The sequence below is a fragment of the Cannabis sativa genome, chromosome 3, assembly GCF_029168945.1.
Source record: "Cannabis sativa cultivar Pink pepper isolate KNU-18-1 chromosome 3, ASM2916894v1, whole genome shotgun sequence".
Lineage (NCBI taxonomy): Eukaryota > Viridiplantae > Streptophyta > Magnoliopsida > Rosales > Cannabaceae > Cannabis > Cannabis sativa.
This window is the reverse complement of record NC_083603.1, coordinates 68,291,826-68,307,827: the sequence shown is the minus strand read 5'-3', so window position 1 is coordinate 68,307,827 and position 16,002 is coordinate 68,291,826. Positions and strand designations below refer to the sequence as shown.

General features: G+C 34.5%; 1 non-coding gene across 1 annotated transcript; it reads left to right on the top strand.

The window, feature by feature from the left end:
• Positions 1 to 253: 253 nt before the first annotated feature.
• LOC115708421 (small nucleolar RNA R71) lies at positions 254 to 360 on the top strand. Its single transcript, XR_004009922.2, has one exon. It is a non-coding gene; the product is annotated as a small nucleolar RNA R71 (small nucleolar RNA).
• Positions 361 to 16,002: the final 15,642 nt, after the last annotated feature.

Sequence of the window (16,002 nt, the reverse complement as noted above, 5' to 3'; positions counted from 1 at the left end):
AATTATTTTTGTCAATGCCTCAACCTGAGCTGTTAACTTTGTGATGGCATCAACTTCTAACACACCAGCTACCTTCTTAGATTGACTCCTTTCAGTTGGCCACTGCTGATTGTTTAGAGCCATCTCCTCCAATAGATCATACGCCTCATTAGCACTCTTTCTCATAAAAGCTCCGCCCGCTGCTGCATCTATTAGAGTTCTAGTATTACCAACCAGCCCGTTGTAGAAGTTGTGAACCAGCTTCCACTTCTCTATACCATGATGAGGACACCTCCTGATCAGATCTTTAAACCTCTCCCAAGCCTCATGGAGAGATTCATTATCTTGTTGGCAGAAATTATTGATTTCTCCTCTCAGCTTTGCAGACTTGGCTGGAGGAAAGAACTTTGACAAGAATTTTGTTGCAAGATCATTCCAGGTGGCAATAGAATTGGGTGGCAAGGAATTCAACCAACTCTTGGCTCGTTCTCTGAGCGAGAATGGAAACAATCTCAGTCGAATGGCATCATCGCTAACTCCATTAACTTTAAAAGTTTCACAAAGTTCCATGAAGTTAGAGAGATGCAGATTAGGATCTTTAGAAGGGAGGCCACCAAACTGAAATGAAGACTGCACCATTTGAAGGATGGCGGGTTTAATCTCGAAGTTGTTTGCATCCACTGCTGGTGGCCTGATACATGACTGCACTCCCGTCAAAGTAGGGAGAATGTAATCTCTCAAGCTACGGCCATTAGCTTGATCTTCCACGGCACCTCCATTATTACCGTTATTACCCCCATTGTTTCCAGCATTATTGTTCACATTGGCAGCCATGATTTCTGATGTTTCAGTAGTTGCTGAAACTCTTTCTTGCCTCTTGTTCTTTCGATTCCTCCTGCAAGTTTTCTCGATTTCAGGATAAACGTGTAATATGACTGCTTGTCCTTGATGGCGCATACACTTAGAATTCCTGAAATAGATCAAGAAAATATTGCAAGAAAAAGGTTAGAAAAATCAGCAAGAGAAAATATACCAAAGTAGAAGTTAGTATAATTTTATGTAATATTAATCTTTAAACAATTCCCCGGCAACGGCGCCAAAAGCTTGTTGCTATAATTTATAAACACTACGCAAGTATACGCAATCAAGTAGTAAATCTCACACAGGTGAGGTCGATCCCACATGGAATTGGATTAAATACCACTAAACTATACTTATAATTCTATCTGGCAGATCAAAAGTAATTATGATTTAAAAATAGTAAAGTATGAAAGTAATTCAGAAAACTTGATAAAACAATTGAAAGTTGAGCAAGATGAGATAATAGGGAGGAGAATCCTGTTGTTGTTTACCCAAATCGTTAATGCTTAATTACTATCCTATTCTTAAAGTGAATGACAGATTATGAAATAACCTAGCTCCTTTCAGATCTTCTAGATTCTAAATCACATGTTATCTAATTAATTCATTAATTAAACTAACATGAAATCAGCATTAAGTAATAATCTACTCGTCACATAAGTCATGTGAATACTTTCGTTTCACATAGAACATCGATTATCTTAATTTTAGCATTCTCAATTCTCACTTTTCAGATTTCGAATTGAGATCATAGAGCATGCACAAGGTGATCAATCTTAAACATGAAATTAAGAACAAATTAAGATAATTTCACACACAAGAATTGAGGAATGGTAATTAAACATTAACTAGGCAAAACATTAAACAACAATCATCATCCTCCCTAAATGGGAAATTTAGTTCAGAAATAAATCCATAACCATTCCTAAAGCAATATTCAACATAAAGAAATTAACGAGGAATAAAGAAAAGAACTGTTGGTGGATGAATTTTGGATCTTCACTTGAATCTCTGCTCTTCCTGCCGCTCTCAGCTGTATTTTAGGGTTTCTGATTGCTCTCCCAGACTTCCAATCGCAGTTTTCTATTTATTACTAAAATTTAGGGTTCGATGGACGAAAATGCTCCTGGTCCGTACGGGATCTCGCCGCGGCCAAGCTTCCTCTCGCCGCGGCGAGATGAGTGCAAAATATAGGTCTTTCTGTATCTCTTAAATGGCCGCGGCGAGACTCTTCATCGCCGCGGCGACTGTGCCATTCCAAATTGTCGAGATCTAGCCGCGGCCAAGTGGTATCTAGCCGCGGCCATATATACACAATTCCTCAAAAATTGTGTTTTCTTCGGCTCAGCACGTCTTTTATTGAATTTCTGCACCCGAGACCTCTTTTATTCCAAAGAACCTGAAAACATAGAAAACAAGCGTAATTCCGTCCCAACACAGCGCAAAACGCACATAAATTAGATCCAAAACATAGGCTAAAAATAGCCTAACACCTACATGGTTCTCAATAACCTTTTTCCTAATCCTTAACATCATAGCCAAAGATATCAACCTTGGAATTTCACACGATTAGACTATTCCTTCATATAAATTCCATATCCTTATTTGTTGTATAAATTGTCTATACTGACAGATTTTATTTTAACTCAGTATTTCCAATCGTTACTACTCGGTCAAAATCATAAGATCCCACAACATATAATTGATAATTATGTCTTTCCATTCCTTATATGGGACCTCCTAAGTTGACCTACTGACTTAACTTAATAACAAGTTAAGTATTCATTTTTAATAGGTATTCAATTAGAGTATTTCTTATTTCCACCTAGTAACCTAAACTCATCTTGATACCTTGTAAATCTTTACTTGTTAACACATTCTTTCCACTTAGAAATCTTTGGAACAACTATTGATTCTGCATCCTAATATGAATCTTTCTAGCGTACTTTGTCCTCACTCATACGCTTTTCGGGATGACTCCCCAAAAGATTTCCCATCTTGAGATTACCCAAGTTAAGTATGCTTAACTCTAAGGTAAGCTCATGGTGGGTTATCAGAAAGTAGATGATTCTTTGTCGTTCCTAATTGTATTTCTTACTTCTATTCTTTCATAAAAAAAATAAGTCCCATCACTACCTTCATTCACCTCTTACAATTCCTCTTTGGTTCAGTTCACTTAAACATGAGGAATTACCATCTTATTGTTAACTTGAATCTTGTTCATTTCTACTTATCTTAACTTGTATCAATTTCTCTTGAACTGACACAACTTTAAAATTTCTCAATCACTTACAGTTAACTACCGTTATAAAGTGAATTGATGTAACCTACATAATAGAGGCAACATTGCTCATACCAGGTATCCATAACTAAACTGGAAATACCCCTTTCCCGAATTCTCAACTAATAATAATTAATCAAAGATCATTCATTGATCCTGAAGTTTCTTTTCACTGTTTGGTAGAAATCTTGATAATCTTTTCAAGCACATCCAAAAATATACATACCTCAAGTATGTTCTTTAGTTTATCGATAACCCCTTGGTACAAATTACCATACTAACTTATAGTGATTCTCCCGTTGATGATGCTGATTCATCAACATCTGAGACTCTCGTGTTCTTTTTCCATCATTACCATTAAGGTTTCACTCCCTGGTTCATATGCTACCATTGCTTCCTTGCAATCATCACTATCTTCATATTTGGTTAACCACTTTAAAACTTATTCTACACTCAATTATATAGCTCGTTGTTTAATAAACAACCTACTTTGTGAGCCAACATCCACCAATCACTCAATCATTCATAAGCTTTTCCCCATTCTAAGTGAGTATTGCCTTTCTATAACTGCATAATAAAGTAATCTTTTCCCAGAATGTCAATGGTCTCCTTATGTACCATATTGACTATCCAGTCAATTATAAAGTACTCTCCATGATTACTGTATCACATTAACTAATTTAGGTAATCTTCTTTACCTTAGTGACACCACTACTCTTTCTGACATTCTTTTATACGTTACCCCAGTAACATCCCCGCTTCAAGCCTCTATTGGGCCCTTACTCCCAAAGAATGATGGCTCTTATACACGAGTGCATTACTGACGACTTGTCCCACGGACTAATCCAAGTGTTTCTAACGTGCTTTGCTCTGACTCACACGCTTCATGGGGAAATTTCCAAAATGAAACCACCTCAAGTTAATGATACTCAACCATGGAGTTCCTTCATGGTGAGCTACCAAAATAAGATGCTTCTTGCTAACATAGATAGTCCGACACCTACATAATCTCAAAATTACTACACAATCATCGCCTTCAATTCATCTAGGATTCCAGACAATACTCATAAATTATTTCACCTTTGGTAACACTAGATCACTTCTAAACAAAAGATTTTGTTATTTGAATCAATTAGATCGATTCTTTCATAAACTACTCATATTCTATATTCCTCTTGGGAATACCAGCAAATTTAACTCATAATGTCATTTTTCTAATCTGTCCACCCTGTCAGATGAATTACCACTAAATAACATACATACACAATCCATTTAGATCTTTTGATGTCCGCCCATTGAGAGTACAATATTTTATACCAATATAAATCGAAATAGCAATTCTAATATTGTCCGTAAATTCTAACTTGAGTCGGTCAAAGACCAATAGCCAAGTCCCCTTGAATCATAATTGGCACTTGGGTATGACCTGTACATTTTTCTTCTTTAACATTAATCTTTCTTAACTATGGGAAGATTTTTTTTTTCAGGTGACCCACTACCCCACAAAAAAAAAAGATCTAGCTGTACATTGGCTCAAATGGTGCCTTTTTGCATCTTGAACACTCAGGATAAGGTCATTATTTCTTATACTCACTTTGACCGAATCATGGTAACCCTAGAACCTTTCGTTCTGTCCCATAATTAGTGGTTCATTTAGTTTTTCCTTCCTGATCTACTAGTAAGTTGGCTTCATATATTCCACCACATCTAGTAGTACAATCAGAAGTGTTGGTAATATAAGAATAGACACAAGATGAGCCTATTGTTCTTTCAGATCTCAAATTTGTTTCCCCTTGTTATCTAATCATATCCTGCATAGAAGAATTGACATGTTTCCAGTATTACAGCAATAAAGTATTCTCTTCCTTACCATTTGCCCCGAGCCCAAACAGCTCGTTAATCAGACTATTCGATTTCCTTTACTGCATAAGTTATCACACATTTAGTCCACATCTTCTAACCATTTAAAACTCAGACGGGTATCAATATCAATATGAATGTACCATACACATATTCTTATCAAAATTTTCACTATGCTACTTTTCCAACATACTTTATAATAGCCTAGGCAGGTAATCCAATAGCAAATAATATTAAAACTTACTATACCATGAGTCGATCTGTCCTCGCAGCAAATGTACATATTCGACCAGTCTTTAGGAACTTGAAAACCATGGTTGTTCTGATACTAAGTTGTAACGCCCTAATCTATAGGGACGCCACGTGTGTGATTTTATAAATTAGTTTAATACTAGTAGAATAATTAATTATTAAAAACCGTGATAATATTAGAAACTTGACTGAAACAAAATACTAAAAACGGACATTATAACGACATAAAAAGTGTGTTCCAGGCACTACTACAATTTGGACTTTTAGTTACACCATATAGTGACACGCATAAAAGTGTGGGTCACTAAAGAGTTAGGAGTGATTTTTAGTGACACACACAATTAGACTCTAAATATTCGGTGTTTATCACCCGAAATGTGGGTCACTAAAAATATGGAGTGTCACTAAATACTAAAACCCAAAATTTATAATTTTTTTTTTAAAAAAACCATGGCCTATGGAGACATGCTACGCGGGTATGTAAACGTGTATACTAACACGCTATGCGCGTCACTAAAGCCACGTACACTTGACTTTAGTGACGCGCATAGTGTGTTGGTATACACATTTTCTCACACACAATGTGTGTCACTATATAGTCTCTTGTAAAAAAAATACCTATTATTAATAATGCTCATTTTTATTCTATTTTTTTAAAAAAAAATATATAAAATGACCCATCATTGTCTCTCTCTTTCAAATCAAATCATTTTTTATTTATTTATTTTTATTTAAAGTGATATATATATCATTTTAAGAGAAAACCCTAATTACACAGCGCCTCCCACCTCTTTCTTTCTTCTATCTCGTTGGCAGCATCCAACAACAACCCTTATTTACACATTAAAAACAATTCCCTTATTTTTGATACAGAAATCTCAAATACCTTCCTCAGTTCCTCTTTATTCTTCCCAGATTTTGAGTGTCTTGTAGTTCATCTTCTATTTCCTAGTGTTAACTGAAAACACTTTCCATTGCCATTGCTACAGAACATAGCAAAAGGGTTCTCTGCTCTCTTCCTTTACCATATGGTTTGAAATGAGGATCTGAATGGTGCCAATACAAAACACAGGCTCTTGAAAGGGTTTCATCGTCATCGTCATCATCGAACCATCAACGTCGTCGTTTTGACGATCATCATCATCATCTTCAGTTACGATCGCATTTAACCGATTGAAAATGGAATCGAAGAGGCCATCGATGCTCTTGTGCTCCAATGAGTTGACTTGGCCGGCGGCGCCGCCCATCCACGAGCTTGTGTTTCTGTGTGTGTGTATGCAGGTGGACGAAAAAAGTTTGGGGTGATCTAGACCGTCGACGGGGCTTCGCATTTAAGGGTGATTTAGAACTGGGCTCGTGTTCGATCTAGACTATTCATGTTTAGAAAATGAGCTATTTTTTTTTTCAGAAATGTATTTTGTAACTGGGTTAGAGTTGTAATTTTAATTTTACTTTTTATTTTCTTGGTTTGAAGTGTTGATATGTGTTATTTTGGTTGGGTTCATACTATACATTTTGATTCTTTGAAAAAAGATGAGTATTGGTAAAAAAATTGTTCATTTGTAAACTTGGTGATTTTAGTAAAATGATTAATATAAAATATTTTTTACTTAATTAAAATTATTATTGTTATATTTAATTGTATTTGTATATAATTAATATAAATTATTATTTATAATATATAAAATTTGAATTAAAATAATTAAATATTATTTTTTGTAGAAAAATATTTAATATAGTGGCACTTTTTGTGTGTGAGTATATCTCCAAAAATATTAATAAAAAATAAAAAAAAGGATATAGTGACACTTTATGTGTGTGGCTTTTACCTTTTCAGTTTGACAAAACCTAACTCTATACACCCACCTATAGTGACGCGCAAAAAATGAATGTAAAAGGGTTCAGTGACACGTGTGAAGTGTCACTAAAAACTATCTTTCCAGTCACCTTCATTAGTGACGCGCGTTGAAGTGGCACTATATAGTTTTAGAGTTACTCAATGTGTGTCACTAAAACCCATTTTTCTAGCAGTGAGGAATCCTTGTTATAAAAAAATTCTTCTAAAGAAATATATACGACAACCATTTAAACATAAAATCAAAATACACAGCTGATACAGCCAGCCCAAAACAACTCCTGGCAACTTGGCACCAAGGCTAGTGAGGTCAATATGTACATTGTTGGAGAAGACTGTCACCTCAGGGTTGATCTAGCTTCTCCTTGCCTTTACCTGCACCACATAGCACCCATGAGTCACAAGGACTCAAGAAGAAAAGTAATAATAATAACCATATAGTTGTTGGAATTTATTTTACCAGGATCTTAGATCTACTCACAAGTATGTTGATTAACACCCTAAATATGAACTTTCTAAAACGATGAAATAAACACATATAAAGTTTAGGAAACCTTACATTGGGTGCAGCGGAATATAATGACTCATTCCGTTCAGATATCTAGCCCTTGATTCCTTTCTGTAGCAGAGCATTATCAATATCTGAACCTGGATCTCTTTCTCTGAATCTTTGATGCTTAAACCTCCTTCTTGCTGAAAGTCTTTCTTCACGATCTTCCTCACTATGATTTAGGTATCACTTGCTGTGTGTGGACACTACTCATACACTAAGTATTTCGAAATTTCAATGAGGAAGAGAGAGAGAGTGGGTTCGGCCAAAGATAGGGAGAGAGAGGCTCAGTTTTTTTTTTTTTGAATCAGAAGTGTCAGAAGAAAAGTGTAATTTTCCTGAAGCCTTCACTATCTATTTATAGCATTCCACTAGGGTTAGGTTTGAATTATTTGGCATTAAAATAATGAAAATATCAGAGGTAAATTCCTATAAAAGTTGCCGGCCCTATACTAGTGGATTTGGGCCTCACTTTTTGTAATTTTGCAGTTTTATCTTTTCTGCATCTGATTTTCTCAAAAACGCCAATTTTCTAATTCAACCATTTAAATGCCAATTCTAACTATTTAATAACTATAAATAATTATTAAATAATATTGTCATTTATCATATTTATTAATTGAACCATACAAAGTATCATAATTAACAAATATGCCCCTAAAACTCTTTCTTTACAATTTCGCCCTTACTTAGTGAAAAATTCACAAATGGACATAGTCTAATTTGAGAATTATAATTGATTAATCAAAACCAATTATATGAGTCTTACAAGCAATATTATCTCAACTAGTGCGGGGACCATGGGTCTATATAACCGAGCTTCCAATAAGTAGATCAAGAATTTAGCACTAAAATTCACTAACTTATTAATTCTTCGTTGAATCCACGCATAGAACTTAGAATTGCACTCTCAGTATATAGAATGCTCTATATGTTCCACCATATAGACGCATCATTAGTTATCCATTGTTATAATCCTAATTTGATCAATGATCCTCTATATGAATGATCTACACTGTAAAGGGATTAGATTACCGTTACACCCTACAATGTATTTATTCCTTAATACACTTGACCCCGTATAAATGATATTTCAGCTTATGTGAAATGAATACTCCACCATTTATGTTCGTTTGGTCAAGCTCGAAGGAGATCATCATTTGCTTACTATTCGCCAGATAGAAGCTATAGATTCCATGTTTATGCTAGCGCTCCCACTCAATTGCACCACCGTGTTCCCAAAATGTACGTATCACCCTAACCTAAAAGTAGGCTTAACTAACAAATCTAAGAACACGAATAGCCTCTCGAGATTGAGCCTAATCATATCAGGATTAAGATCATTTGATCTAGGATCAACTAGGCGATATTGACTTGAATAGATATCACGGTAAGTTTAATAAATCTAAGTCAAAGTTCAATATCGGTCCCTTCTGATGCATACTCCATGCATCCAACCTGAGCTTTACTTTAACCAATGCTCTAAAAAGAACATAGCACTTCTCCAAATGCAAGTAAACTCTATTGTAGATTATCATATCAGTAAAACCCTATGTCTGATAAATCTAGGAAACTTTATTCACATAGTCATGTTTACTTTCCAATGTGTTGACGGCACAATAAACAGGATCAAGTATGTGAAAAGGGTTTCAGATGAATTTATACACTATATACATATAATCATGAAATAAATCATGTGAACCATGCAACATTAAATGTTATTTCTGATCTATATTAATAAGTAAATCTGATTATATTGAAATGAGTTTTATTCAGGGCATAAAACCCAACAGTTTATTATTTGAATATTGTCATTCATACACAATAAGAATCAAACAATCACACATTGTTCATAAGATGAAATCCCAATCACTATTGGCATCTGCCATGAATAAACATCAGTATACAGATATTTGATAATACAAAACTATTATACCAATAATGGAATTCATATTCATTTAATTATATAAATAATATATATGTTACCTCATAAAGCAACCATCTTCATTACATCACGTTGCCTAATCAGGCAAGTCGATGCTTTAATCTGATAATCTTGTATTGCATTGCCTAATCAGGCAAGCCCGTGCCATAGCTTGGCACCCATATATCTCATAACTGCATCACCTAATAAGGTGAGTCTATGCCGAAAACCTACACCCATATACCGTTGGAAATATTTTACAAGGATCTAGATTTACTACCAAGTATGTTTTATTAACATCCTAATATGAATTCTAAAACAATGAAATAAACACATATAAAGTTCAAGAAACCTGACATTGGGTGCAGCGGAATATAATGACTCCTTCCATTCAGATCTCTAGCCCTTGATTCCTTTCTGTAGCAGAGCATTATCAAGATCTGAATCTGGATCTCTTTCTCTCCTTCCTTTGATGCGGATTCTCCTACAGTCTTACACACTATGATTTAGATACCACTTGATGTGTGTGGGCACTACTCTATCACTCAAGGATTTCGAAATTTTAAGAGAAGAAAAGAGAGAGGAAAGTGGCTATGGCTTTCTCAGAAAGAAATAATGTGCAAAGTCATGAGTTTCCTGAAGCCAACACTTACTATCTATAGAATGCCCTCTAGATTTAGGTTAGAATTGTATGACATTAAAATAATGGAAAATTAAAATGGTAAACCCTTTGCATAGTGGGCGGCCATATAAGGAAATTGGGCCTCACTTTGCAACTTTCACATTTTGTTATTTTTCATTCCCATTTTCTCAAAAATGCCAATTTTCCAATTTAACCATTTAAATGCCAATCCTAATTATTTAATAACTAAAAAAATATTTATTAAATAATATTGTCATTTAATATATATATTAATATAGACATATAAAGTATCTTAATTAATAAATAAACCTAGAATCTCTTTTCTTTACAATTTCGCCCTTGCTTAGTGAAAATTCATAAACTAGACATAGTCTAACTTTAGAATTATAATTGATTAATCAAAATCAATTAACTGAGTCTTACAAGCAATATGGTCTCAACTAGTATGGGGACCATGGGCCTATATTTCCGAGCTTCCAATAAGTTGAACCGAATTTACCAAGTAAATTCCCTAACTTATTAATTCCTTATTGAATCCATACTTAGAACTTGGAATTTCACTCTCAGTCATATAGAACGCTCTATATGTTCCACGATATAGATACGTAATTAGTTATCCATTGTTATAATCTTAATTTGATCAATGACCCTCTAATAGATGATCTACGTTGAATAGGCACTAAGTTACCGTTACACCTTCAATGTATTTTATCCTTAAAAAACTTAGCTCCGTATAAATGATATTTCAGCGAAGTAAAATTAGATCTCCACCATTTATCTCTGTTTAGCCAAGCTCGAAGGATATCATCGTTTCACTTCTAAATTCCAATAGAAGTTATAGACTCGATATTTATGTTAGCGCTCCCACTCAATTATACTATCATGTTCCCAAAAATGTACGTATCACCCTGACCCAAAAGTAGGCTTAACTAACAAATCAAAGAACATGTGTAGTACTCTTGAGATCGAACCTAATCATATCAGGATTAAGATCATTTGATCTAGGATCAATGGGTGATATTGAATTGAATTGATATTACGGTAAATTTTAATATATCTAATCAAAGTTCAATATCGGTCCTTCCGATGTATACTCCATACATCCGATACTGGTAAACTTTGCCAATAGCCTGGAAAGGACATAACACTTTTCCAAGGTGTAAGAATACCTATCGCTGATTATCATGTCAGTCTAAATCCAGTAAACTAACAAATCAAGGAATAAACTTTCGAACATATAATTAAGATTATATTCCACTGTACTGACAACACTATAATCCTTAAAAAATTCATATGTTCTGGACTTAAATAGAATTCATACATTATATGTATATAATCATGAAATAAATCATGTGAACCATGCAACATAAAATGTTATTTCTGATCTTTATTAAAAAGTAAATCTGATTATATTAAAATGGGTTTTATTTAGGGCACAAAACCCAACAATATCATATAATTGCATCACCTAATCAGGTGAGCCCGTGCCACAATCTGGCACCAATATATCTCATCATCTAATTAGACGAACTCGCACCTACGCCTGGTACTTATCATATGTCACTGACGCCCGTACTTACGCCCAGTACGTTGCTAGGAAAATTACATCACCTAATCAGGTGAGCCCGTACCTACACTCGGTATTTATCATATATCACCGACGTCAGTACTTACGCCTAGTAAGTCACTAGGAAAATCACATCACCTAATCAGGTGAGCCCGTACCTACACTTAGTACTAAACATATATCATTGACGCCCAGTACTTCGCCAGGAAAATCGCTTCACCAAATCAGGTGAGCCCATATATCACATGCATAATATTATTACATTATCATTACTCAACCAATTAGTCTTTTCATTATATAATAACATTAACTATATCTCAATATTAATCGATTCATAACAATACTAATTGTATTACGTACAACGTACTATGCAGTGCAATATACTTTTCTTACCTTTTAATCCAGGTTCATACATTTTGGCCAATCCAAGTGGAGAACTATCCCTGATGATCTCGACCCTATGTCACAACAACGATAAACCAATAAGTGTTTATCCCAAAACACTATTTAATATTCACATAAGACAATCTAGGGTTTTCTACCGAACCTCGCGGTGTAAATACACTAAAATAAAACCATATTTTGGCTCTAAAACATACACCATATTTTAGAGCTCATTGCAAGCTTTGAAACGGTATATAGAATGTCTAAAACGGACACCCGAGTCAAAAGTTATGATAAAAATACAAAATTCAGATCTTTTAGGAATTTCTAAAAACTATAAAACTCGAAAATCCCAATTTTCGCACTCACCGAAACACTACAAAAACTTATCCACATCACTCCAAACTTCACAGGGCGCATATACACCATAAATATTACCATCCTTTCGTATTAGAAATAAAAATCAACCCCTTAAATGGAAAACGCCATTAACGTTCAGACTAAGCTTTAAAAAGTTCCAAACTCGATTTCTAACTCAAAATAACCTCAAATTCAACAAGAAAATATCAAAACTAGTCCCATGACTATCCGAGAACAATTGTATAAGGTCAGAACTTTTATAACTATTCTTATTCACAAAACCCTTATACGAAATCAATTGTTATTTTAACTTAAAACGAAATTAAATCATACCTTAAGCTTTCCCTCTTAAGGGATGTGCTATCCTGCTACTACCAGAGCTTAGATCTCTAAGTTTTGGATTGACAATCGAAGAAAATGGATATAGGAAGAGAAAGTTTTATCGAAGGAGGGAGAACAAGAGTTTCGTTCGTCGTCGTTCTTCTCTACTGTTATATATCTTAAAACTTTATATATATATATACACGAAATCAGTTTCGTTTTTTTATATTATATAATAATAATATTAATAAAAATTTTAATATTAATAGTTATCTTATTATTTCTTAGCCAGTAAGAAATCTCTATTTCTAAGGTATTTGGCCAACTTCGAGTACCCTAAAATACCTTGATATTTCTAAAATCTACTTATCCTAATAATCCCATCAATATTTCTAACTAAAACGATTGTGACATTTTTGGCCTCCAATCAGGTGTCTAGGGTCGCTGAACATGAAAATATTTTTATTTCACAAATAACTCATATTATATCCACGTATTTTAAATAAATCTTCGTAATTAACAAATTACGCTTATATATCCACTTATCGAGTCTTCAGGGTCCCCGAACCTGAAAATTTTTTTGTTCCACATATAGCTCATATTACATTCACACATGCTATATAAATCTTTGTAATTAACAAATTGCGATTATTTACTCGCTTATAGCAAAATTAAAATTTTATAATGAAATAAATTAGTAGGATCATAATCTTACTTATTACCTAATTAACTCATAATATAAATATAAACCCTAATTCTTTACTATTAGACTTATCGGGATATTACAGTAAAACGGTGGGCTGTATCTTAGATTTCGATGAGATTAGTGACTGCCCAAGAAAAACACAGTAGCCTGAAATTGATCTTTGAGTGTGTGAGCAAGTTCCCCAATCAGCATCAGCAAACGCTTGTAGTTGAGGTGGAGATGAGCAAGATTTGGAAAAAAATAGACCCTGCCCTCGTGAAGATTTCAGGTATTAGAGAATGCGATAGGCAGCAATAAGGTAAGGCTGTCGAGGAGCTTGAAGGTACTGGCTGAGTTGGATTATTTGCCAATTAAGCTTCGGTATTGAGTTGGATTTTACGGTAAAGTACCAGTTTCGTTGTTTAACTTGATGTTGGGTTCCATAGGTGTGGTTACAGGTTTTGAACCAAGGTATCCTGTATCTTCAAGGAGTTGAAGTGTGAATGGCCTTTGAGTGACTGATATACCTTTGTTGCAGCGAGAAATTTTGAGGCCAAGGAAGAAGTGTAAATCTCCAAGATCTTTGAGCTTGAAGTGAGCATCGAGAGTGGATATAAAAATTTGCAATGCTGCAACATTGTTAGTAGCAATGATGATATCATCAACATAAATCAGTAAAGCAATGAAGACATTGGATTGTTGTCTTGTAAATAGGTATGGTCATTTTTTGATTGAGTAAAGTCCTGTTGAAGTAATGTGGTGCTAAGTTTAGCATACCACTGTCATGAGGCTTGCTTTAAGCCATACAAGCTTTTTTTCAATTTGCAAACAACATTTTTAGGTATCACTACTTTTGGGGTGTAACCTTGAGGTAGTTTCATGTAAACATCCTCATGTAATTCACCGTGGAGGAATGTATTGTTAATGTCAATGTGATGTAGGTGCCAATTGTTTATGGTAGCAAGAGCAAAAAGAAGTTTTAGGGTATTAAATTTTGCCACGACGGCATAGGTATCAAAGTAGTCAATACCTGGTTTTTGTGTGTAGCCCTTGGCTACCAATCTGGCTTTGCATCTTTTGACTGAGCCATCTAGATTATACTTGATTTTGTATATCCATTTGTTGTTTATGGCATACTATCCATCTGGTAAAATAACTACTATCCATGTGTGGTTTCTTTCTATTGCATCAATTTCAACATCCACTGTTGTGTTCCACACAAACTGTTTGCAAGCTTGAGCATAAGATGCAGGTTCTGAGAGTTTTGTTGTTTCTAAAACAGCAGCTCTGAACTTAGGAGTCAGCCTGCGATAAGAGAGAAAATTAGTGATACAATGAGCAGTGCTATTGTTTAATTGAATGGAATCACAATTATAGTCTCATAAGTGTCCAGGTTGTTTGATTTGTCTACCGGATTCGGAAGCCATGGGAGGCTGCTGTTTTGCACAGATATTTGGAGTGTTTCTGGTGTCTGCAGCAATAGATGCATCAAGATTAGTAGTAGCATAATATTGAAAAAAAAGTGTCTATCCTAGTTGTTGTATTTCTCTGTTTCAGTGGAAAAATGGATTGATAAAACACATCATCTCTTGAATGAAATATACGATTTGTTTTTAAATCAAGTAAAGTGTATGCTTTCGTGTGGGTAGGGTATCCTATAAAAATGCAAGCTCTTGCTCTAGGAGCAGGTTTGTGTTCAGATGTGACATGTTAAGCATAGGCCATACTAACAAAATTTTGTAAGTGACTGTATTGTGGTTGTTTGAGATGCAACAGTTCATTTGAATTCTTACCTTTTAAAGTTACAAATGGTGTAGGATTGAGTAAGTATATAGGAGTAGTAACCATGTAACTCCAATAAGAAAGAGGAAGATTTGATTGTAATGGAAGAGCTCGAGCCACATTAAGAATATGTTGGTGCTTGCATTCAACAACAGTATTCTGTTGAGCTCTACCTGTTGGGCTTTGGTTCATATGATCATTTATGTTTATTTGATTTATAAATTCATCTAAATCCTTATCATATTGATGTTCTTTTTTATTGTGTCGTCAGCGCAGTGGAAAGTAATCAAGATTATGTGATTAAATGTATTCTTATGATTTATCAGTACACAAGGTTTAACTGATTGGATAATCTACAATGTAGTTTATTAGATAAGTGATATGTCCTTTCGAGGGCATTGGTTAAAGTAAGCTTGGGTTGGATGCATGGAGTATGCATCGGAAGGGACCGATATTGAACTTGAACTAGATATGATAAACTTACCGTAATATCTATTCAATTCAATATCACCTAGTTGATCCTAGTTCAAATGATCTCAATCCTGAGATGGTTAGGTTCTAGTTCAAATGCAGTATTTGTGTTCTTGAATCTATTCGTTAAAGTCGGCCAAATGGTTCTTCCCGTGACATATAGGTTAAGGACATGGTAGTTCAATTCAGTGAGAGTGCTAATCATAGATATGGAATCTATAGCTTCT